This window comes from Aquarana catesbeiana, linkage group LG05 (assembly GCF_042186555.1).
Source record: "Aquarana catesbeiana isolate 2022-GZ linkage group LG05, ASM4218655v1, whole genome shotgun sequence".
Classification (NCBI taxonomy): Eukaryota; Metazoa; Chordata; class Amphibia; order Anura; family Ranidae; genus Aquarana; species Aquarana catesbeiana.
This window is the reverse complement of record NC_133328.1, coordinates 293,707,100-293,728,729: the sequence shown is the minus strand read 5'-3', so window position 1 is coordinate 293,728,729 and position 21,630 is coordinate 293,707,100. Positions and strand designations below refer to the sequence as shown.

At 43.9% G+C, this 21,630-nt stretch overlaps 2 pseudogenes; both read right to left on the bottom strand.

The window, feature by feature from the left end:
- Positions 1–19,930: 19,930 nt before the first annotated feature.
- LOC141145999 (uncharacterized) lies at positions 19,931–20,861 on the bottom strand (annotated as a pseudogene).
- A 319-nt stretch (positions 20,862–21,180) lies between these two features.
- LOC141146407 (U2 spliceosomal RNA) lies at positions 21,181–21,285 on the bottom strand (annotated as a pseudogene).
- Positions 21,286–21,630: the final 345 nt, after the last annotated feature.

Below are 21,630 nucleotides of genomic sequence, written 5' to 3'. Positions count from 1 at the left end.
TCTACTGTGTGTGTGTGTTTGTGCACTCACTCATATGTCTTCTCTCCTCGGCGCCGGAACGGAAACTGCCGAGCCGAGGAGAGATGACATCACATCCTCTGCCTCTGTGTACTACACAGAGGCAGGGGAAGATCCTCATTGGCTGGGAGCGATCGCGAGGGGGGGGGGCCACGATCGGATGGCCTCCCCCTCATCTCTGATCGCTGCCAGACCAAAGGCGACCGCCTCAGGCACCGGGGGGGTCCGATGGGACCCCCCGCCCGCGGGAAGGCAATCACATAGCAGGTACGTGATTTTGCCTGCCCGTGCCATTCTGCAGACGTATATCTGTGTGAGGCAGTCGTCAACTGGTTAAGGATGACTTCAGCACATGTTAGGACCCAAAACAGGCATTTGGGCCTAACAGCAGAGCTCCATCTAGCAACACCTTCCTAGGCCTCAGCCCAGGGAAAGAGAACCTGCATATGGCCTACCCCATATATTTATATCCTCCCCCAGCCTGCACCAGTGGCATACACCTCTTACTGGATTGTGAAATTTCATGCTATGACAAGTGCTACCAGTGACATCTACTTGCAACAGTGAGAAATCACAAACCAACTTAAGCTTAGAGAAAAAACAGTAGCAGGACACATGCATGAGGCTTTTGTTTTATTTTTTGGTTGAATAATGATTTGATTTGGTAGATTTTCTATATTTTTGGATGCATAGAATGCACATTTTGTTTAAGTTCTATTGGCAGATAGCATATCTAATTTTATTTGTTTTCTTTTTTTAATGCACAATAAAAAAAAAAAATGTGGAGAATAATACTTGGCTATGTGTTTTACTTCAAATGACAGTTTGGGAGTAGGCATTTACATTTAAAAAAATACAAAGTAAAATTAACAAGGGACACCAACATAGTTGTATCTTGATCTTAAAAACTACGGGATAATGGTGTTGTGGTAACTTGCACCAAAAAAAAAAAAAAAAAATAAAATAACAAGCATAATAATAATATTCTTGATATCACTAGAAAAAAAAGCCTTTGAATATTTGTTTGCAATACTTCCATCAGTATCACCAGCAAAGCAGCTTCATTATTATCCCATTAAAGAAGAAGAGAATGTGTGCTACATTTCGAGATTTCATAATTTGCCACGTCATGAATGTTAATTATCCATTACGAATGCTAGTTAACAAGACCGACTGCTTCTGACTTGTCCTTGCTTCCGAGCATGCGTGTTTGTACTTTGGACTTTTGTCCGATGGAGTTGTGTACACACGCTCGGAAAATCCGACAACAGACATTTGTCTGCAGAAAATTTTAAAGCCTGCCATCCAACATTTGTTCACGGAAAATCCGACAACAATTGTCCAATGGAGCGTACAAACGGTCATATTTTCCACCAACAGCCTGTCATCACACAATTCCTGACGGAAAATCCGATCGTGTGTACGAGGCTTAAGATATAGCTCCAGCGTGTGAGATCTCTATAATTTGAGATCTAAAAGTCTGGTAAGAGGTGTGTGTTATATGTGGTGGAGGTATTGATCCGAGCACCGTCATTCACGTCTTTGTTCTGGACACAGATAATGACAGGATATCCAGCACAGGATCAAGTCCGTTTAGTTTTGAATGTGATTTAGGAAGTGTCACTGATGAACAGACTTATTATTTAAAGGACTGTGCTCACGCTGTAGTAATATTTTGACCACGTATATTTATATGCTTTTTTCCTGAGCAATGATTAAGTTGTCACTATGGTTTTTGCTTTTATTTTCTTGATTATATTTTAAGTATCTACACACATGAGGTTGATAATTAGAGAAGCGCACTAGTTCACTTTGTTTATTTACTATGGATGTACAGCAGCTAAAGCGTACAGTAGCTTGAGTACACTGACACTCTGGCTGCTGTAAGCCATTTTTCTACAGCACAGGGGATAGCTTATCCAAAATCCCCCTTTACTAGCCCTTTGGGTCTGCTGACCATGGTATAAAGTCCATACAATGCATTATGGTTAAAAAAATCTGCCAGGATGAATTCAGATTAAAATTCACTGTGACTTCCTCACTGAAACCACACGTAATTGCAGTGAATCCACAGTTGTGGCAAACATGAACTACATCCCTAGTCATTTTTTTTCTGTTTAAGTACAGAGATTTCCCATCTTGCTGAGCAGCTTTAGGTTTTTAATAATTAAGCGTATTTATTAACCTGTACACTCTAGAGACTCGTGTTTTTACACTGTGTTTTTTCTGCACTTTTGCCTTGCTAAAAGCGCAAGAAAAACACAATAAAAATATTCTCTTTAAATCCTATGGAACGCTTTACACCAGTGCACTGCAGGTGTGGTGCGTTTTTAAAGTCATGCATGCTGCATCTTTGGTGCCCTATTTAAAAAGTGCAAAAAAATTTACCTGTCATTGAAATCAATGGAAAACACATAAAAAACACACCAAGGTAGCATTCTTGTTGCGCGTTTTGAATCGCATGTCTGTTTCACAGATGCATGCTGGGAGTCAGGCAACTAGAAAATGCACCAAAAACTCATCAAAAAACGCATGTGTGTTATTACTACATTTTTTAAGCAAAGCAACGTGAAAGGGCTTTCCCCCTTAATTCAACAAACAGCTAATTTTCTTACTAGGACAGCCTTTAAACTGCCAGTTAAATTGTATACAGTATCTGCCTGTTAGCGCTTACCCCTGAAAGGGCATTGAAAATATGCCCAGGTCTCTCTTGTTAGTACAGAGGCTGCGAGTCACGCGCACAGTTTCATGCACACGGACAATAATGGCTTCATGTAGGGGATGTCTTTACTGTTTATTGCTGAAGAATTCGAACATGAGAGGGCTTTAGTATCAAATGATACTCCAAAACAATAGTAGCAATCAATTGGAGAAAAAACCTCTTGGCAGAAAATCATTATAGGAGCAGGCACACTAAACTCCCAAATTGGGTCTTACTTACAATGTCTCAGGAGCTGTCTGCCACCAAGCATCCACAGGAAGATCCTCAGTGAGGGAAATAAAAAGAAAATCCTTCTCCAGACCTGGACTTCAAGATAGTGCCCTCCAGCAAATGATCCTTTAGCAATGTTCCCCAAGCCATCAGCCCAGCTCCTGCTGAGGCCCAGATTGCAATTTCTTGTTTCAGAAGATCTCCCAGGGGCAGTAGCCCCTCCCTGCCGCATATTTTGGAAGCTTCTTCTTCCAGAAGCAGGTGGGATATATCGAATACCGAGCTAGGAAAACCTAACTAGAGGAAGGCACTACAGATGTTTTAAAATATATTTTTGTTTTTGCAATATTTTTTAAAGGTTTATGGCTCATTCACACCACAATTTCATCATTTTGGATGCATTTTTGCATACACATTTATGTGTTTTTGACATGTTTTCAATGCAGTCCACTACATTTTTATTTTGACACTTGAAAAATCTTTATTTTCTGTTTCAATAATTATTATTCAGTTTAACAATTAGCTAACATGTTATCATTCCACCCACGCAGGGGCTAGCATTGACAGTGGTAACAAAAGTTAACTTACAAAGATAGACAAAATGCAGCAGTATGAAAACGAGAACTGATATAACAACAGGATATAGGCCTTTTTATAACACCATGAGGGCCAAGGGGTCCTGGGGAGGTTCCCTACAACAATGGGGTATGCATTAAGCCCACCAATTCATTAAGGGACATGTGCATTCCAGTACAATCTGGTGCAGTTACATGCATTTTGATGCAAAAAATGAAGCAGGTTGTACTTTTGTTGAAAGCACTGAAACTGACTGCACTGGTGTGAGCTACGGTCTATGGAATACATGGAAAACTTTGTGCATGCTATCTGGATGCAGTTTAAAAATGCACTGGAAAGCATCCTGTGTGAACCAGACCCTTAAACAATGTCAAATACTGCTATATTTTGTGATTAGCAATCAAAATGTATATTTTTACACAGGCTAAAATGTTTGTTGGGAGATTATTTTGTACCAAGTACTTACAGCTAAGTTTGATCTCCTTGCTCAGTAATATTTATTCACCTTTTCTTTTGTGCAAAATGTATAAAAAGAGGAACTCCCTGCCATCACTCCTCCCCCTATTTCATCCCTATTACCTTTTTCGCTGAGTAGTCCACAAAACAAATTCTCACATGCCGTACTATCCAGTGATGTTGTGTTGGCATACACTATGCCGCTGCTGTGTACCAAGTCCTGCACTACCATTTTCATATGACAACATCCCATATTCCGGATCCTTCCAGCAAGCCTCCTGATGATGCACATGCTCCACAGCACATTATCAAGATGCCAGTTGCAAGTTGGGAAGAGACAGCTAACTACTCTAATGATGTTCCAAGGCACATGTACAGAAGGTTATCCCAGTCGTTTACAATAGGTACCCAAAAAAAGGTAACAATTTTAAATTTCGAAAAGGGGAGTACAAAAGTCAATATAATAGCATAAATAGAAAAGGCAGTACAGCACAAACAAATAAAACAAAACTATGATAAAAACAAATCGATAAAATTGACACAAAAACAGTCCATAATCTTCTTCATAAAAAAATATGTTGATCAAAAGGACACCAGCGAATATCCAGTGGGATGAGTGATAAGTCAATCATATAAGGTGACTTTTGTGACAACCTCCACTATCAAGAGAAATGGCCACTCACCTCATGCGGTGGACCCCTGAGTGAATCAGTCAGGTCAAACCAGCATTTCCCTTTAAGGGTATTAGGTCAGCAAGCTCTCACATTAATGTTGAATAAGGTGCCGATATTGATAACTACACATGGAATTCCTCATCAGCTCCAGGATCGGTACATGGAATAAAAGCAATAATATCTAGTGCTCTCTGAATGATCAAAACATATTTATTTGTAAAAAGGGGGTAAATTACAATTACAAAAGTCTCACACTGTACCCCAGTGCTAAGGATGGATGGCATAAAATAGCAGTGTGTATCTACTAAGATCAGCGTTACGTCCCTAAGGGGCGGGACTTCATCAGCGACGACGGCATGACGCAAGCCACCCACTTTATAAACCTAGTGAGCTGATCCGTCTGACCAATGAAAGTAAGTGTGTACCGATCGCCATAACAACCACCGGACAGCGGAACACTACAAAGGTCAGGAAATAAAGTTAAAAGAAAGTGAAGTTAAATGGAAGAGGACTGGATCCCCATAAAGCAGTATACTAAATGATTAACAAAAACAGTGTGTTTAACCAGTAGCCTACCGCCCACCGTCATATGATGGTGGGACGGTAAGCCTATTGTTCTGGGCGGACATCATATGACGTCCGCCCGTTTAAACAGGGCATGCGCGCGATCGTGAGCGTGCAGCCCTGTACTGTCAGTGGCGGCGTGTCACCGAAACAACGCTCGTCACCGACAGGGGTGAACAGCCACTGGGCATGGCTGTTTACCACGTGATCGGCCATGATGAAGTCACTAATGGTACATCCCGCATTGCACGGCGCATGCGCACGATCGTGAGCGCGCTGCGCATGCACGTCGGTGGCGGCGTGTTCCCCGGGAACACTGCTCGTCACCGACGATAGTCTACAGCCATTGGCCAGTTCTGTGTACCATGTGATCGGCTGTGATCCATTCACAGCCGATCACTAACTGTAAATAAAGAGCTGTCACTAGCTGTTACTAGCCCTTCTCTCCTCACACACCGTTTCCAGTGTGAGGAGAGAAGAGCTAGGAGCAGTGAATTACAGATCTTTGTATTGTAGTGTCTGCACCAACACCACTTCTGTCCCATCACCCCCCCAATTGTCATCTGTCACCCAACAGTCACCCCATAAAAAGTGCACCTGTCACACAGAGACTGCCATTAGTGACCATCAGCGGTGCCCTGTCACCCACCAGTGACCGTGCACTGTCACCCGTCACCCATCAGTGACCTGCCCTGTCACCCGTCACCCATCAGTGACCTGCCCTCTCACCTGTCACCCACCAGTGACCGTGCCCTGTCACCCGTCACCCACCAGTGACCATCAGCGGTGCATCCGTCACCCATCAGTGACCGTCGCCTGTCAACAATCTGTGACTATCACCTGTCACTGTCCGTGGCCTGTCACCCATCAGTGACCGTCCCCTCTCACCCATCACCCATCAGTGACTGTGCCCTGTCACCCATCAGTGACCATCAGCGGTGCACCTGTCACCCATCAGTGACTGTCGCCTGTCAACTATCTGTGACCATCGCCCATCACACCATCACCTCTCAGTGAAGGTCACCTGCCACCCATCGCACAGCCCATCAGTGACCGTCACCTGCCACCCATCTGTCACCCGTCGCACAGCTACCCGCCACACAGCCAAAAGAGGATATACTAGTGAGGAGGCGTTCCAGATCCTCTTTATGACTGATGAGAGCACCGGGGAGCTCTCATCAGAGTCCCATTCTGATTCCGAATCAAATTTGGCATTTGAACCGATCGAGAGTAGCAATGATTCGGATGAAGAATGGGTCCCTCCTAAAAGGGCATGACACTCTGGAAACCAGGAAGCCGCCAGCAACCGGGATTATATTCCCATGCCCAGTACCAGCTCTGCCGCCAGAAATAGGCCCCAGGAACAAAGGCCCAGTACCAGTGCCGCCACCAGAGATAGGCCCTGTGCACAAATGCCCAGTACCAGTGCTGCCACATCACACCTGAGTTCCAGCACAGGAAATTCAACTCCCCCAACTACTAGAGTGTCACGTCCCCCAAGAGCCAGGGCCGCTACCTATATGCCAGATGGTCTTGCCAACCCAACATGGCTGCCTTCCAACTCGGGATCACCAAATATTCCCCCTTTCACAGCACCGCCAGGTGTGCAGGCCAACACCCAAAATATTACAGAGATCAATTTTTTTCACCTGTTTTTGCCCAACACTTTGCTGCAGTTCATTGTGGACCAGACAAATTTGTATGCCCAGCAGTATATTGCCAGCAACCCCCAATCATCTTATGCCCGTCCGTTTGAGTGGAGAGATTTGAATTTGGAGGAGTTCAAATTGTTTTTGGGCCTCACTCTAAATATGGGCATTACAAAAAAAATGAAGGACATACCCATTGGTCCACCCACCCCATCCACCATATGCCCATGTATTCTGCCGCTATGTCCAGGTCCCGATATGAGATGATTATGAGATTCTTTCATTTTAACGACAACACCCAGTGCCCTCCCCGCAATCATCCAAATTCCGATAAGCTATACAAGATTTGCCCACTAATAAATTTATTTTCCCAACGATTTGCAGAACTTTATGTCCCCGAGAAGAATATATGTGTGGATGAGTCCCTGGTACCATTTTCAGGCCGGCTAGGAATAAAACAGTATATTCCTAGCAAAAAGGCCAAATATGGAGTAAAATTTTACAAGCTGTGTGAGAGAGCCACGGGATATCTATATGCATTCCGCATATATGAGGGAAGAGATTCCCAGCTCCAGCCCCCTGAGTGCCCGGCCTACATGGGCACAACTGGAAAAATTGTATGGGACCTGGCTTACCCACTTCTGAAAAAAGGCTATCATATATACCTGGACAACTTTTATACCAGCCTGCCCCTTTTCAGACACCTATATATTGAAAAAACCCTGGCCTGCGGAACTTCAAGAAAAAATAGGAAGGGCTTCCCACAATCCATTGTGAACAAAAGGCTGAAAAAGGGGGAAAGAGCAACACTGAGATGTAATGAAGTGCTGGCCTTGAGGTGGAAGGATAACAGGAACGTGCACATGATGTCCACCATTCATGATGACACTACGGTTGTAGTTCAGCGAAGACGAGGTCCCATTGAAAAACTGACATGTGTCCAAGACTATAATCTCTACATGGGGGGGGGGGTGGATTTCAATGACCAAATGATTCAGCCCTATTTGTCAATAAGGAGGTCCCGATTCTGGTATAAGAAGGTAGCAATATATCTAATCCATTTGGCCATTTGCAATTCCTACATAATCTACACAAAATCCACAGAAAGCCCCGCCCCCTTCCTAAAATTCATAGAAGTAGTAGTCACGTCCCTCATCTATCCACAAAGACCCCTCCCAGAAGTACCTCGTTCTGATGCTGTTAGCCGACTTCATGAACGCCACTTCCTGTACAACATTCCACCATCGGAAGCAGGCCGAAGACGGCAAAAAAAATGTCGTGTGTGCAGCAGAAGAGGTTTTCGAAAGATACCAGCTACCATTGTCCCCAGTGTCCCTCCCAACCTGGCCTTTGCATTGGTGAATGCTTCGAACTGTATCATACATCCCTAGATTATTAGCCCATATTTTCCCCATTTTCGCTGATCATTTTCCATGCTTCCCCAAATAACCATGCCACTGCCTTCAATGTAAACTGACCCTGGCCTGCTTTTTGACTATGCCTCTGCCTACCATTTGGACTGCTTCCACATGAACTGACCCTGGCCTGTTTTGACTATGCCTCTGCCCACCGTTCAGACCGCTTGCTCGCGAACTGACCCCGGCCTGTTTTGTGACTACGCTTCTGCCCACCGCTTGGACTGCTTTCACGTTAACTGACCCTGGCCTGTTTTATGGACTATGCTTTTGCCTACCGCTTGGACTGATCTGTTGCCCTGCTACTATAGTACACAGGGGTCTCACATATGTGAGGGGCTCCAGAATAGTTTTTCCGGATGGAGATAACAATTTTTTTGTTTTCTCCCTGTTTTGTAATTTCCGGATTAGGGTCTGGAGTCCGGAGGCTTCATAGAGATTTGGGTGGGTCGAAGCCTCTACCCCTGTGCCCCTGTGCACAGGTCTTACCAGATTGCGGCCCTCAGCCTTCTGCTGACTTACTGCCATCATGCCTTTGCCTGCCGCATGAACAGACCACACCTCTGCCTGCTACCTGGACTATGCAAATAATTTGCTGTAGCAAGAGGCAGTATGTTTATGAAGGACTGGAGAGCGGTACAATAATGTGTGTCTGCAGGTAACAGTGTACCAGGACCAATATTATGGCTGTGCTGGCTGTCTCTGCCTGGACAATTCCTATGGACTGTGCTGTGCTGACTATAGACAATATTCCTGCCTGCTGCCTGGATAGTTATTATTGCTGTCACTAAGCACATCCCTGACTGCTGCCTGGACCAGTGCTCTCTTCTGTGGACACTACTAAAAGCACAGGTAATACTTTTTTTTATCCTTTCCGCAATAGAATTTATTTTGGATTGTAATTCTTGGTATGTACATGCTATGTGTTAGAAATATGAAGGGCCTTCAAAAATAATAGTTTGCCAGGAAATTATCTATGTAATGTATGCTCCTAGAATGCCTGATGGTGCTACTTGGATGTTGGGCCTCTGTATGTGGCCAAGCTGTGTAAAAGTCTCACACATGTGGTATCCCCATACTCAGGGGGAGTAGCAGAATGTATTTTGGGGTGTCATTTTTGCTATGTGTTGGAAATATCTTATAAATGGACAACTTTGTATAAAAAAAATGCGTTTTTATTTATTCTCCACATTTTCCAAAAACTTCTGGAAAAAAAATAATCGTTCAAAAGACTCATTATGCCTCATAGATTATACGTTGGGGTGTTTGCTTTCCAAAATGGGGTCATTTTGTGGGCAATTCCTTTGTCCTGGTGCTCCAGGGCCTTCAAAAGTGTAATAGGTGGTTGAGAAATGAGATGTGCAATTTATGCTCGTAGATCTCCTGATGGTGCGACTTCAATGTTGGGCCTTTGTATGTGGCCATGCTGTGTAAAAGTCCTACACATGTGGTATCGCCATACTCAGGAGGAGTAGCAGAATGTATTTTGGGGTGTCATTTTTGCTATGTATTTGCTATGTGTTGGAAATATCTTATAAATGGACAACTTTGTGTAAAAAAAATGCGTTTTCATTTTTTTCCCCACATTTTCCAAAAACATCTGGAAAAAAAATAACCGTTCAAAAGACTCATTATGCCTCATAGATTATACATTGGGGTGTTTACTTTCCAAAATGGGGTCATTTTGTGGGCAATTCCTTTGTCCTGGTGCTCCAGGGCCTTCAAAAGTGTAATAGGTGGTTGAGAAATGAGATGTGCAATTTATGCTCGTAGATCGCCTGATGCTGCGACTTCAGTGTTGGGCCTTTGTATATGGACAGGCTGTGTAAAAGTCCCACACATGTGGTATCGCCATACTCAGGAGGAGTAGCAGAATGTATTTTGGGGTGTCATTTTTGCTATGTATTTGCTATGTGTTGGAAATATCTTATAAATGGACAACTTTGTGTAAAAAAAAATGCGTTTTCATTTTTTTTTCCACATTTTCCAAAAACATCTGGAAAAAAAATAACCATTCAAAAGACTCATTATGCCTCATAGATTATACATTGGGGTGTTTACTTTCCAAAATGGGGTCATTTTGTGGGCAATTCCTTTGTCCTGGTGCTCCAGGGCCTTCAAAAGTGTAATAGGTGGTTGAGAAATGAGATGTGCAATTTATGCTCGTAGATCGCCTGATGGTGTGACTTCAATGTTGGGCCTTTGTATGTGGCCAGGCTGTGTAAAAGTCCCACACATGTGGTATCCCCATACTCGGTAAGAGTAGCAGAATGTATTTTGGGGTGTAATTTGTTGTATGCATATGCTCTGTGAGAGAAATAACCAGTTAATATGAAAATTTTGAAAAAAAAAAAATCTTCCTTTTGCAAAGAATTGTGGGAAAAAATTAAACCTTAAAAAAACTCACCATGCTACTTACTTAATACCTTGGAAATGTCTACTTTCTAAAAAGGGGTCATTTGGGGGGTATTTGTACTTTTCTGACTTGTTAGTACCTCAAGAAATGAGATTCACCTGATGTACTGAAGGCCTGATCAGATGTTTTCAATTTTCAGTGATTGGCACCATAGTTTGTAGACTCTATAACTTTCACAAAGACCAAATAATATACACTAATTTGGGTTATTTTTACCAAAGATATATAGCAGTATAAATTGTGGCCAAAATGTATTAAGAAAAATTACTAATTTGCTAAATTTTATGACAAAATCAAAGAAAAAGGCAATTTTTCACAAAATTTACGGTCTCTTTTTATTTATAGCACAAAAAATAAAAAACCCATTAGTGTTTAAATACCACCAAAAGAAAGCTCTATTTGTGTGAAAAAAAGGACACAAATTTCATTTGGGGACAGTGTTGCATGACTGAGTAATGGTCATTCAAAGTGTGAGAGCACCGAAAGCTGAAAATTGGTCTGGGCAGGAAGTGGGTTTAAGTACCCTGTATTGAGGTGGTTAAAAAACGCAACTGTAGCTGAATCAAAATATTACTAATGGGTATTGGAAAAATAAAAAACAATAAAAATCGTATAAGTGTCCACCAGTATCCCTACTAATCCCCGTGGATGCCAACATCAAAACATCAATAAAATTGATAACGCAGAAAATTGCCACCTCTCCAGTGCTTTATAACCCTTTCAATGCCCCAAAATTGAAGACTCTTAGGATTTTTATCATGGACCAACCTAAAATGCTTAGAAACATTGTGCGACTTTAAACCATTTTTGATGTTGTTTACATGCTTTCCCAATTGGACGTGGAGAGGCTTAGATGTCCTCCCAATATATTGGAGGCCACATCCACATTGGAGCATATAAACAACCCCAACTGTCGCACAAGTAATAAGTTAACCAATCTTATATTCCTTATTTGTGGCAGTAGCCACAAAGTTTTTTCGCTTTTTAACATTACATTTAGAATGCCTGCAGGCTGCGCATCGCCCACAGGCATAGAAGCCCGAAAGGAAGGAGAATAACCTACTTTCAGACTGCACCGGAGGGTCAACTACCCCAGGGGCAAGTCAGTCTCATAAGGATGGAGCTTTTTTATAAATGAAAGCAGGACGTTGCAGCAACAAAGGTCCCAATACTCTGTTCTGTTTCAAAATAGCCCAGTTCTTTGAAATTACATTCTCAAACTTTTTGTACTGAACATTATAGTCCAGTACCATTTTAAAGTTGGAAACACTGGTACTGGTATCTCTCTTTATCAGCTATCAGTGTTGCACTATCCATGGTACGCACTGACTCTATATCATTTTCTAAAGAGATTTTATCATATCCCTTTTCCTGAAATCTGGATGATAGTACATGTGATTGAGTGATAAAATCATCTTCCCGTGTGCAATTTCGCCTAAGTCTGATGAACTGGCCCTTGGGGATGTTACACAACCATGACTTATGGTGGCAACTCCCCAGTGGGATATATGAGTCCCGATCAGTAGGTTTGAAGTACCGTATTTATCAGCGTATAACAGGCGCCGGCGTATAACACACACCCCAAGTTTAGGAGGGAATTTTGAGGAAAAAAAACTTACATTTAACTGCCCATCAATGAAGCCTTATCAGTGTCCATCTGCAGCCTTGCCAGTGTCATTTGCAGCCTTGTTATCATTATCGGCACCTTATTCAACATTAATGTGGGAGCTTGCTAACATAATACTCTTAAAGGGAACTGCTGGTTTGACCTGGCTGATTCACTCAGGGGTCCACCGCATGAGGTGAGCGGCCATTTCTCTTGATGGTGGAGGTTGTCACAAAAGTCACCTTATATGATTGAGTTATCACTCATCCCACTGGATATTCGCTGGTGTCCTTTTGATCAAAATATTTTTTATGAAGAAGATTATGGATTGTTTTTGTGTCAATTTTATCGATTTGTTTTTATCATAGTTTTATATGTGCTGTACTGCCTTTTCTATTGACAATTTGGGGATTTGATCATTTGACTGTTAGTATTTCAACTGCTGTATTAGGTTTTTATGTTGCGCTGGTTGATTTTTCTTTATTTAATATAAAAGCATTATAAATAAAATAAATCTGCAAAGCATAAAAGGAGATATTTTTACAACTTATTTTCTAGTGTGTAATTTTACCTTTTTATGTTTATGTTTATAATATATACATATTCATGTGGACATTGACCTAAAGTTGTACAGTAGAATTTCTATATCAAAATGTGTAATGTAAGGATATCTAAGGGATGAGGTAGTTATCATACCAGTACCTCCTAATGTTCTATTCAGCCTGCCATTTCTTGTTTTGACAGTGGTCCATGGAGGTCAGGCCCTGATGCCAAATTTTATTACAGCAAACAGATTTCTGCTAATAAGTTTAAGGAGGAAGTGTGACAGATATGAAACCATCTTTATTTGATCTGTCCAGTTTAATCACATTACTTTGGTATACATGAGGTCACCAGATCCCATCTTTATGCAGGGAAGTTATAAGAACAGAGGGAAAAAATTCCACATGGTTTGTGTTAAGCCAGCTTTGCATGCAATGACAGAAATCCATATCCCATTGTTTCTCAGGAAATAAGATTTTTAAGTAAATGAAACTAAAGATAAAAACATGGAGCTGACATTGGATTTTACAGATGCAGGTTAGGCTGTTAAACACAGTTTTCTCCTTTTCCTCCTTTTCCCGGCAGCTACAAAGTATTATGTACTTACACAGTAAATATAAAATAATCCTCCACTATAAGAAGTGCTTTATTAGATCTGCGTTATCATCCTTGTATAGCAAGCAAACAGGGACACTTATGGATGGTGGTGACCTGCTAAGCTGTACATAAGTCTCTTAGAAAAAGGTTTGTAAGTTACAACTGTAGCTATAATGCATGTAGCTGAAGTGCTATAATCTTTTTTCTGGAATGAATTGGATGTGGCCCTCAGTAGAAATAATGTGGATCCTTACAGATGTATTCCATTTCTTTTGGCCCACTGTTTAAAGGAAACCTATTCTCACAAAGGAGTGGTAGACACAGAAGTTATCAGAGGGGCCCATATCAGTCCTGCCTTCCTGTTGCAATGCTAAGACATACATTATCTCACAAGAGCTAGTACACCCCTCACATTTTTTGTAAATATTTTATAACTGCTGGCAGCAAAAGTGAGTACACCCCTAAGTGAAAATGTCCAAATTGGGCCCAATAAGCCATTTCCCTCCCCAGTGTCATGTGACTCATTCGTGTTACAAGGTCTCAGGTGTGAATGGGGAGCAGATGTGTTAAATTTGGTGTTATCGCTCTCATTCTCTCATACTGGTCACTGGAAGTTCAATATGGCACCTCATGGCAAAGAACTCTCTGAGGATCTGAAAAAAGGAATTGTTGCTCTACATAAAGATGGCCTAGGCTATAAGAAGATTGCCAAGACCCTGAAACTGAGCTGCAGCACGGTGGCCAAGACCATACAGCGGTTTAACAGGACAGGTTCCACTTAGAACAGGCCTCGCCATGGTTGACCAAAGAAGTTGAGTGCATAGTGTCATATCCAGAGGTTGTCTTTGGGAAATAGACATATGAGAGCTGCCAGCATTACTGCAGAGGTTGAAGAGGTGAGGGGGGTCAGCCTGTCAGTGCTCAGACCATACGCTGCAAACTGCATCAAATTTGTCTGCATGGCTGTCGTCCCAGAAGGAATACTCTTCTAAAGATGATGCACAAGAAAGCCCACAGTTTGTTGAAGACAAGCAGACTAAGGACATGAATTACTGGAACCATGTCCTGTGGTCTGATGAGATCAAGATAAACGTATTTGGTTTTAGATGTGTCAAGCATGTGTGGCAGCAATCAGGTGAGGAGTACAAAGACAAATGTGTCTTGCCTACAGTCAAGCATGGTGGTGGGAGTGCCATGGTCTAGGGCTGTATGAGTGATGCTGGCAATGGGGAGCTACAGTTCATTCAGGGAACCATGAATGCCAACATGTACTGTGACATACTGAAGCAGAGCCTGATCCCCTCCCTTCGTAGACTGGGCCACAGGGCAATATTCCAACAACGACCCCAAACACACCTCCAAGTCGACCACTGCCTTGCTAAAGAAGCTGAGGGTAAAGGTGATGAACTGGCCAAACATGTCTCCAGACCTAGACCCTATTGAGCATCTGTGGGGCATCCTCAAATGGAAGCTGGAGAGCACAAGGTCTCCAACATCCACCAGCTCCGTGATGTCGTCATGGAGGAGTGGAAGAGGACTCCAGTGGCAACCTCTGAAGATCTGGTGAAAGCCATGCCCAAGAGGGTTAAGGCAGTGCTGGAAAATAATGGTGGCCACACAAAATATTGACACTTTGGGTCCAATTTGGACATTTTCACTTAGGGGTGTACTCACTTTTGTTGCGTTATTTTGAGGGGACAGCACATTTACACTGTTATACTAGCTGTACACTCACTACTTTACATTGTAGCAAAGTTTCATTTCTTCAGCGTTGTTACATGAAAAGATATAATAAAATATTTACAAAAATGTGAGGGGTGTACTCGCTTTTGTGAGATATTGTATGTCAAAACTTAAATAATCAGTGATAGGCTCATTAGATTGTAACCTCATCTGGCCCTGATGGGAATAGTCTGTGTTCTCTCTATAACTGTACAGTATTTCAGAGCTGTACAGATAAATGATGATTATAGTGTGTGGCTATGGAAATTACATTAGAGTGTAAGCTTCTTTGGTGCAGACACTTTTGTGGTTCTTGCACAGAACTGTCATATAAGCTCTAACAGCATTCTCAGTATACAGTGTGTAGTACACCAGTATGTGCTTCTGAATATACTCAGCTATAGGTCTCCTTCATGGATCCTCTTCACACTGTAGTCATCCACCTATTTAGTATTTCTTTCCTCCTGTGTTAAAAGTCTGATAAATGAATCCCATGCTGTTCTCACTGACTGACAACGCACTTAAATCTGAAGCATTAGTGGCACATATCGCTAATTGGCAACTGGGGAATACAGAAACGTACATGCAGCACTTATAATGTATAGTGTGGTTACATATTACAATTTAAATTCTATTACTATTCATAATATATCAGTATTAAACAATATGGTTTACAATATAATGTAAGCTTCAGTGTCTGAACGTACACCAGCTAACCCATGGACTATGGGCTTTAAAAAAAAAAAATGTTTTTCCTTACGGTTTTGAGTCTACCTAATTGCTGTTGTTAGTTTAAAATTTAGATACAACATAGGAAAAAATTGCATCAAAGAGAATGTAAACACAACATTTCACATTCCTGATATGTTCCTGCTGTACCATGTACTTGTATGAAAAAGTATCCTGTTCTTTGTATCTTTGTATTGCTTCCTTTGTGTGAAATCCCTGGTGTTCCTGTCAGTCCCTTTGCTTTCCTATTAAAAACTGACCACACTAGGTATGAGAGCACACCGTGGTCTTTGGCAACTTAGTGGGGTTGATTTACTACAACTGGGGAGTGCAAAATCTGGTGCAGCTCTGCATAGAAAACAATCAGCTTCCAGGTTTTTTTGTCAGTGCTTAATTGAACAAGCTGAAGTTAGAAGCTGATTGGTTCTATGCAGAGCTGCACCAGATTTTGCACTCTCCAGTTTTAGTAAATCAACCCCACTGCGCTTTTTTTCCAATTATCAGACATGTCCTGACACCCCCCCCCCCCCATTCCTCCCACACAGCCTTTCACTGGGAAGACCAGTGTGCTTTTCTTTCTACTCCCACAGCTCTTATGCAGCTGAGAACAGAAATCACTTTAAACAAAGTGAAAAAATGTTTATAATGTTTTTCCTTATATGTATACACAAATCTTTTGCCTTTCATTTCTATTTTAAACTGAATGGGTTGAGGGTTTACATATACTTAAAGGCTTTAATTAAATAGAATGTAAAGTGTAACTAAAGGCAACATTTTTTTTTTAAGCTAATGTGGAGAGCGATTAGAACACCTGTCAGATTTTAAAGCTGTCTGTGGCCTCGTTAGGAAGATTCACTCTCTCTATTTGTCCTATTTATAGTTATCATTGAAAGTGAAATTCAAAAAATCTCACATTTTGGGTTGAGGACACTATTTAAGGGGAAATCTTCTAATGGAAACTCTAGTTCTGGCGACCCTGGTGACACAGCGGGATTCCCTCACATTGCAGGGACTTCCTCATACTTCCTGTTTTGGCTATGAGACAGGAAGTGAAGGGACATCTTTCCAATGGGACACAGATAGCAACAACAATAAAACCTGACGGGGTTTATAACCTTGAGTCAAAATGAAAAAAAAGTTTGCCTTTGGTTCCACTTTAATTATAAACCCCCCAGTGAACTGTATGTGGAGGGGTATTGTGTTGAAATGTGCATATCTTTGTGAGTATTTGCACTAGTTCAATCACTGCCTGGCATACAACATTGCCTACGCTAGTTCTTGGAGTAGAAATGCCAGTGATAATTTTTTTTTGATTGAAAATGTATACTTTATTTTGCAAGAAAATGTACAAAAAACAAATACTTCAACAGGGTACATTCCACTCTGTACTGCGACGCAGCGCATAAATACACTACATAACAATACATTTCCAAGCATACAAAATAAATTACATTCATTCTGCGGTATGATGCCTGATGTGTTGTGCAGAGTAGTAATACCCCGAAACATGCATGATGCCGCATTACCCTGAGAGCATTACTTTCAAAAACACGGTCACATAAAATCAGGTCATACAGTCTAGTAGCATTCAAATGGGCGATGGGTGTGATGGGGGGGGGTGGAGAAGGTGGGGTAGGGGAGGGAGAAAAGAGTTCACAGGCCCAAAGCTTTATTGAACTGCCAAAGGATACATGGGGGAAAGGGGGGGGGGAATCTTCAGACCTCCTCTTCCTCCCTGAAGTCCATCAAGTCATAGTCTCTGAGCAGACTGTGAACTAGTCTGCGATAGTCCTCGATGGACATCCTCTCCCGCTGGTGGATGAGGCGCTTTCTGGTGCACCACAGAGCGTCCTTAAATGCCACAAGTTTGATCCGAGTGGATGATCTGTCCGATGACAGATTTCAGCCTGTTGGCCAGGACCTTGGAGGATTTTGTAGTCCACATTCAGAAGAGAGATCGGACGCCAATTTTTCAGATCCGATCTCTCCCCCTTCCGCTTATACAAAATCGTGATCATCCCCTCCCTCAGTGACGGAGGCATTCTGCCCTCCACCACCATCTCCTCGTACAGCTCGAGCAGGTCCGGGCCCACGAGATCCCACAGTGCTACATAGAGCTCAACTGGGAGACCATCGCAGCCTGGGGTCCTGCCTTACCTAAAGGATTTAGCGGCAGAGTGCAGCTCCTCCAACACCAAGGAGGCATTGACGGTTGATGAACCTGCAGGATCAATTTAGTTAGAGATACCTGACAGGAACCTGTCGGCTGCCTGTGTGTCCATTTCTTTTGGGGAGTAGAGGTTGGTGTAGTAGTCGCTGACCACTTGCATCACAGCCTTCTTCCCCTTCTGGAGTGTTCCGGTCTTGTCATGCAGCTCTGACAAGGGTGTGTGTCCTGAGTGAAGTTTCCTGAAAAAGAAAGATTTACACTTCTCACCTTTCTCAAGATTCTCCACCTTGGCAGACAATGTGCCTGGATTCTTCCTCGAAGTTTCCTTTCAGGCTCTTCTTGGTGTCCTCCAGGTCTTGCCTAACGTCCCAGCCACAGTGATGAAGGTCCTGCAGGGACGCTGCAGTCTCCTGAGTTCCCTCCTCCTGGCACACACTTGCTGACGTCCCCTTGCCTGAAAGAAGCTGCGCAGCTTAACCTTCACAAACTCCCACCAGTCACTTATCCTTCCGAAGAATCTCTTTTCCTCCGTCCAGGTGGCATAGGCCTCCCGGAGTTCCCCCATCAATTCCTCGTTTTCCAGCAGGGTGCTATTCAGCTTTCAGGAACCCGGTCCGCGGGCAAAGCCCTCACCCAGGATACCTCGAAAGTGAATAGCCCTGTGGTCAGAGAAAAAGCAGGGGATCATGGAGAACTCACGATGCTTGACTGTTCTTGAAGTGAGCACGAAGTCAATCCTGGAACGCACAGATCCATCGGGTCGTCACCATGAATAGTTCACAGTTCCTTTCCCTATGGATCCCACGGCATCCTGCAAGGAGGCCTCTGAGATCATCTCCTTGAGCAGCCTAGAAGTAGCATCAAGTTTTGCGTATATGCTGGAGCTGCGCCCATCCTCCCCGATCGGACAGTTAAAATCACCGCCGATCACTACTGTTCTGGTGGTGACGAGTTGGGTCCGCAGGGTCTGGAAAAGTTCCAGCCGCGCATTCTTGTCTGGGGGGGGCGTACACATTGATGAGCCTAACTGGCTCTTCCACCCACGAGCTGTCTATGACCAAAAGATGGCCGCAGACTAGCTCATGGATAGAGTGAAAAGTGAAGCACCCACCCCTGACCAGAATGGCTACCCCTGCCGACTTACAATCGCCACCCCCGGACCAGTAGGAGGGACCAAGGGTCCACTGAGAGGACAGATGAGTGTACCACCTCAAGGGAGGAAGGGTGCACTCCTGGAGCATGTAGACATCACTCTGCTGACTAGAAAGAAAGGTCAGAACCGCTTGCCTTCTAGATATATCCTTGATACTCCTCACATTAATGGAAAAGATTGAGATCTTAGCCATAATGAAAAAGGGTATGAGGGTCTAGTTAACCAGGCTCCGAACTTACCTCCCCGGAGGGAGGGTGGCTCTTCCGTTGCGTCTTCTGCCTGTCCTGTGGTCTGGGCCAGGCCCAGCTCCTCGAGGTCAGCCTCCATCATCTGCTGGTTGATGTTGACGTTGGGGGAGGTCATGCTCGGCTTTGACCATGATCTCCTCCTCTTCCTACTCCTCTCCTGCAGACTCTAGGTCCTCCACTACTTGCTCTAGTCCGTCGCTGTCAAACTGGGCCCCGTTGGGCCGTTTGGTGGAGGTGGCGGGTTCCTAAGCTGTTGGGCTTTCTGGTTTCCGTTTCCGGCTATGGATTCCTGTTGGGCCACTGGTGGGGGTGGAGGGAGGCGGGAGGGTGGGGAAGGGGCTCCTCCGGCACAGAGGGGGTGGGTGGGGGTGTGCTGGAGGTAGGGGGTGGGGCTGGGTCAGGGGGTGGGGCAGGGGCAGGGGGGGCAGGAGTGGACTTACCTGTGGCCTTTCGAGGTTCCTTTTAATTCTTTGGTTTTCCTGGCAGCTTCCTCCCGATGCTGGAAGATGGCTTACCCTGGATCAGGGCTCCAGCGTAGGTCCGGGTCCTCTGGGGGCAGTGTCTGAAGACATGCTCTGCCAATCCGCAAAGGTTGCAGGCTTTGGACCTCGGACAGTCCTTGGTCTCATGGCCTGTAACCCTACAGAACCGGCAAGCAAGCTCTGTACAATCCTTACCTATGTGTCCCGGCTGCCCACACCTGTTACAGTTGTCGGGTATGCTGGGGTAGAAAAGGATTCCTACGGATGATCCCAGGTAGAAGAAAGGCTGCAGGTGCTGGATGTCCCCCAAAGGGTCTTTCCTCAGTTTGCAGAGCACAGACCACTTACCTATCCAGAAGCTGTTGACATTGAGGATTTAGATCGGGTCCTTTACCACGGTGCAGAACCTCTGGAGGTAGCTGGCTATGTCCTTTCCTGATATGGGGGTTCCTCATGGCCACCGTCACCCGCTTTTCATCCCGTGTTATGGGGCAGTTCGCAGTGAACTTCCGGAAAGGGGATTCAGGGCCACTGGTCTTCATCATCTCCCAGTATCTTCTGCAGACCTGAAATGACACAAAAGTTATAAAGAATATACCTCTTGTGAAGGCCTGCACAGAAAGCATCTCCACTTTGCTGAACCCCTGTTCCAGAATCATCTTCTTTCCGAAGATCTCTGGGGTCATGTCAGGGACTCTTCCATCCACCTCCCTCAGCTGCAGCATGACCGTCTTCTTCATCCAAGGCTCCAGTGCTGGGAGCCCGTCTGCAGGCTGGTCTGGCTTGGCTGGTCCTGGTCGGCTGGTGCCGGCCGGGGTAGAGGTGGAGGCAGCGGCATTCCCGGGCTCGGAGGAAGTGGCTGGAATGAGGTTCGTCTTCTCCGTGCTGGTCTTCTTGTCGCTCTTCCCCATCGTCGAGGAATTGGATGTCGCTTCAGGTGTTCTTAGGCAGCTTCCTTCTGGTTCCTCGACATCTTCGCTCTTTTCGTAGCCTTTACAAAGGCTCTAGCATCTACTGCCCGGAGGTAGTAATGTGGAGTGGGGGAGGAGTCAAGACCGCAATCTCGTTCCCTGTGGGGGCTAAGCCTCTAACCCAATAGCAGCAAGTAGGTGAAGCTGAATTTAATCAACGATCCTACCAGGCCGAGCAGAGGGTACCCCACAAGGACCAATTGGCTTGGATAGATGCAAGTGGTTCTCAGCGCCCTAGCTGTAAAGCAGAGACACCCCTAAGGGCTAAAGTCGATACTACACTTGATCTTAGCCAAAAGGCCAAGAAGCGATCTGATAAGAACAGATACTACACTTGATCTTAGCCAAAAGGCCGAGAAGCGATCACTGATAAATACTGTACCTGTGCATAGGCTGCCTTTTCTCTTTTGAGAGCTTTGCAAAGATTGTATTTTCACATGTTCCTTAGCTTTGCACATGTGCATTTCATTGCTAAACTAGCTAGTCATAATATATTTTTTTTAAATAACTTGTAATTAAAATCGTGACGTACATAATTCATTGTACTACTCAAAGAAACACAAAGTGTTAAAGCAACTGTATGGGTTGTAAGCAATTGTATGGGTGTTCGATGCATATGGCAAATTTCTGTTGAACTGCACTGTGTGTATTTTACATCATGGGTGCAGACACTGCACCCATGATACAAGCCTACTGCAGTAATTGATTC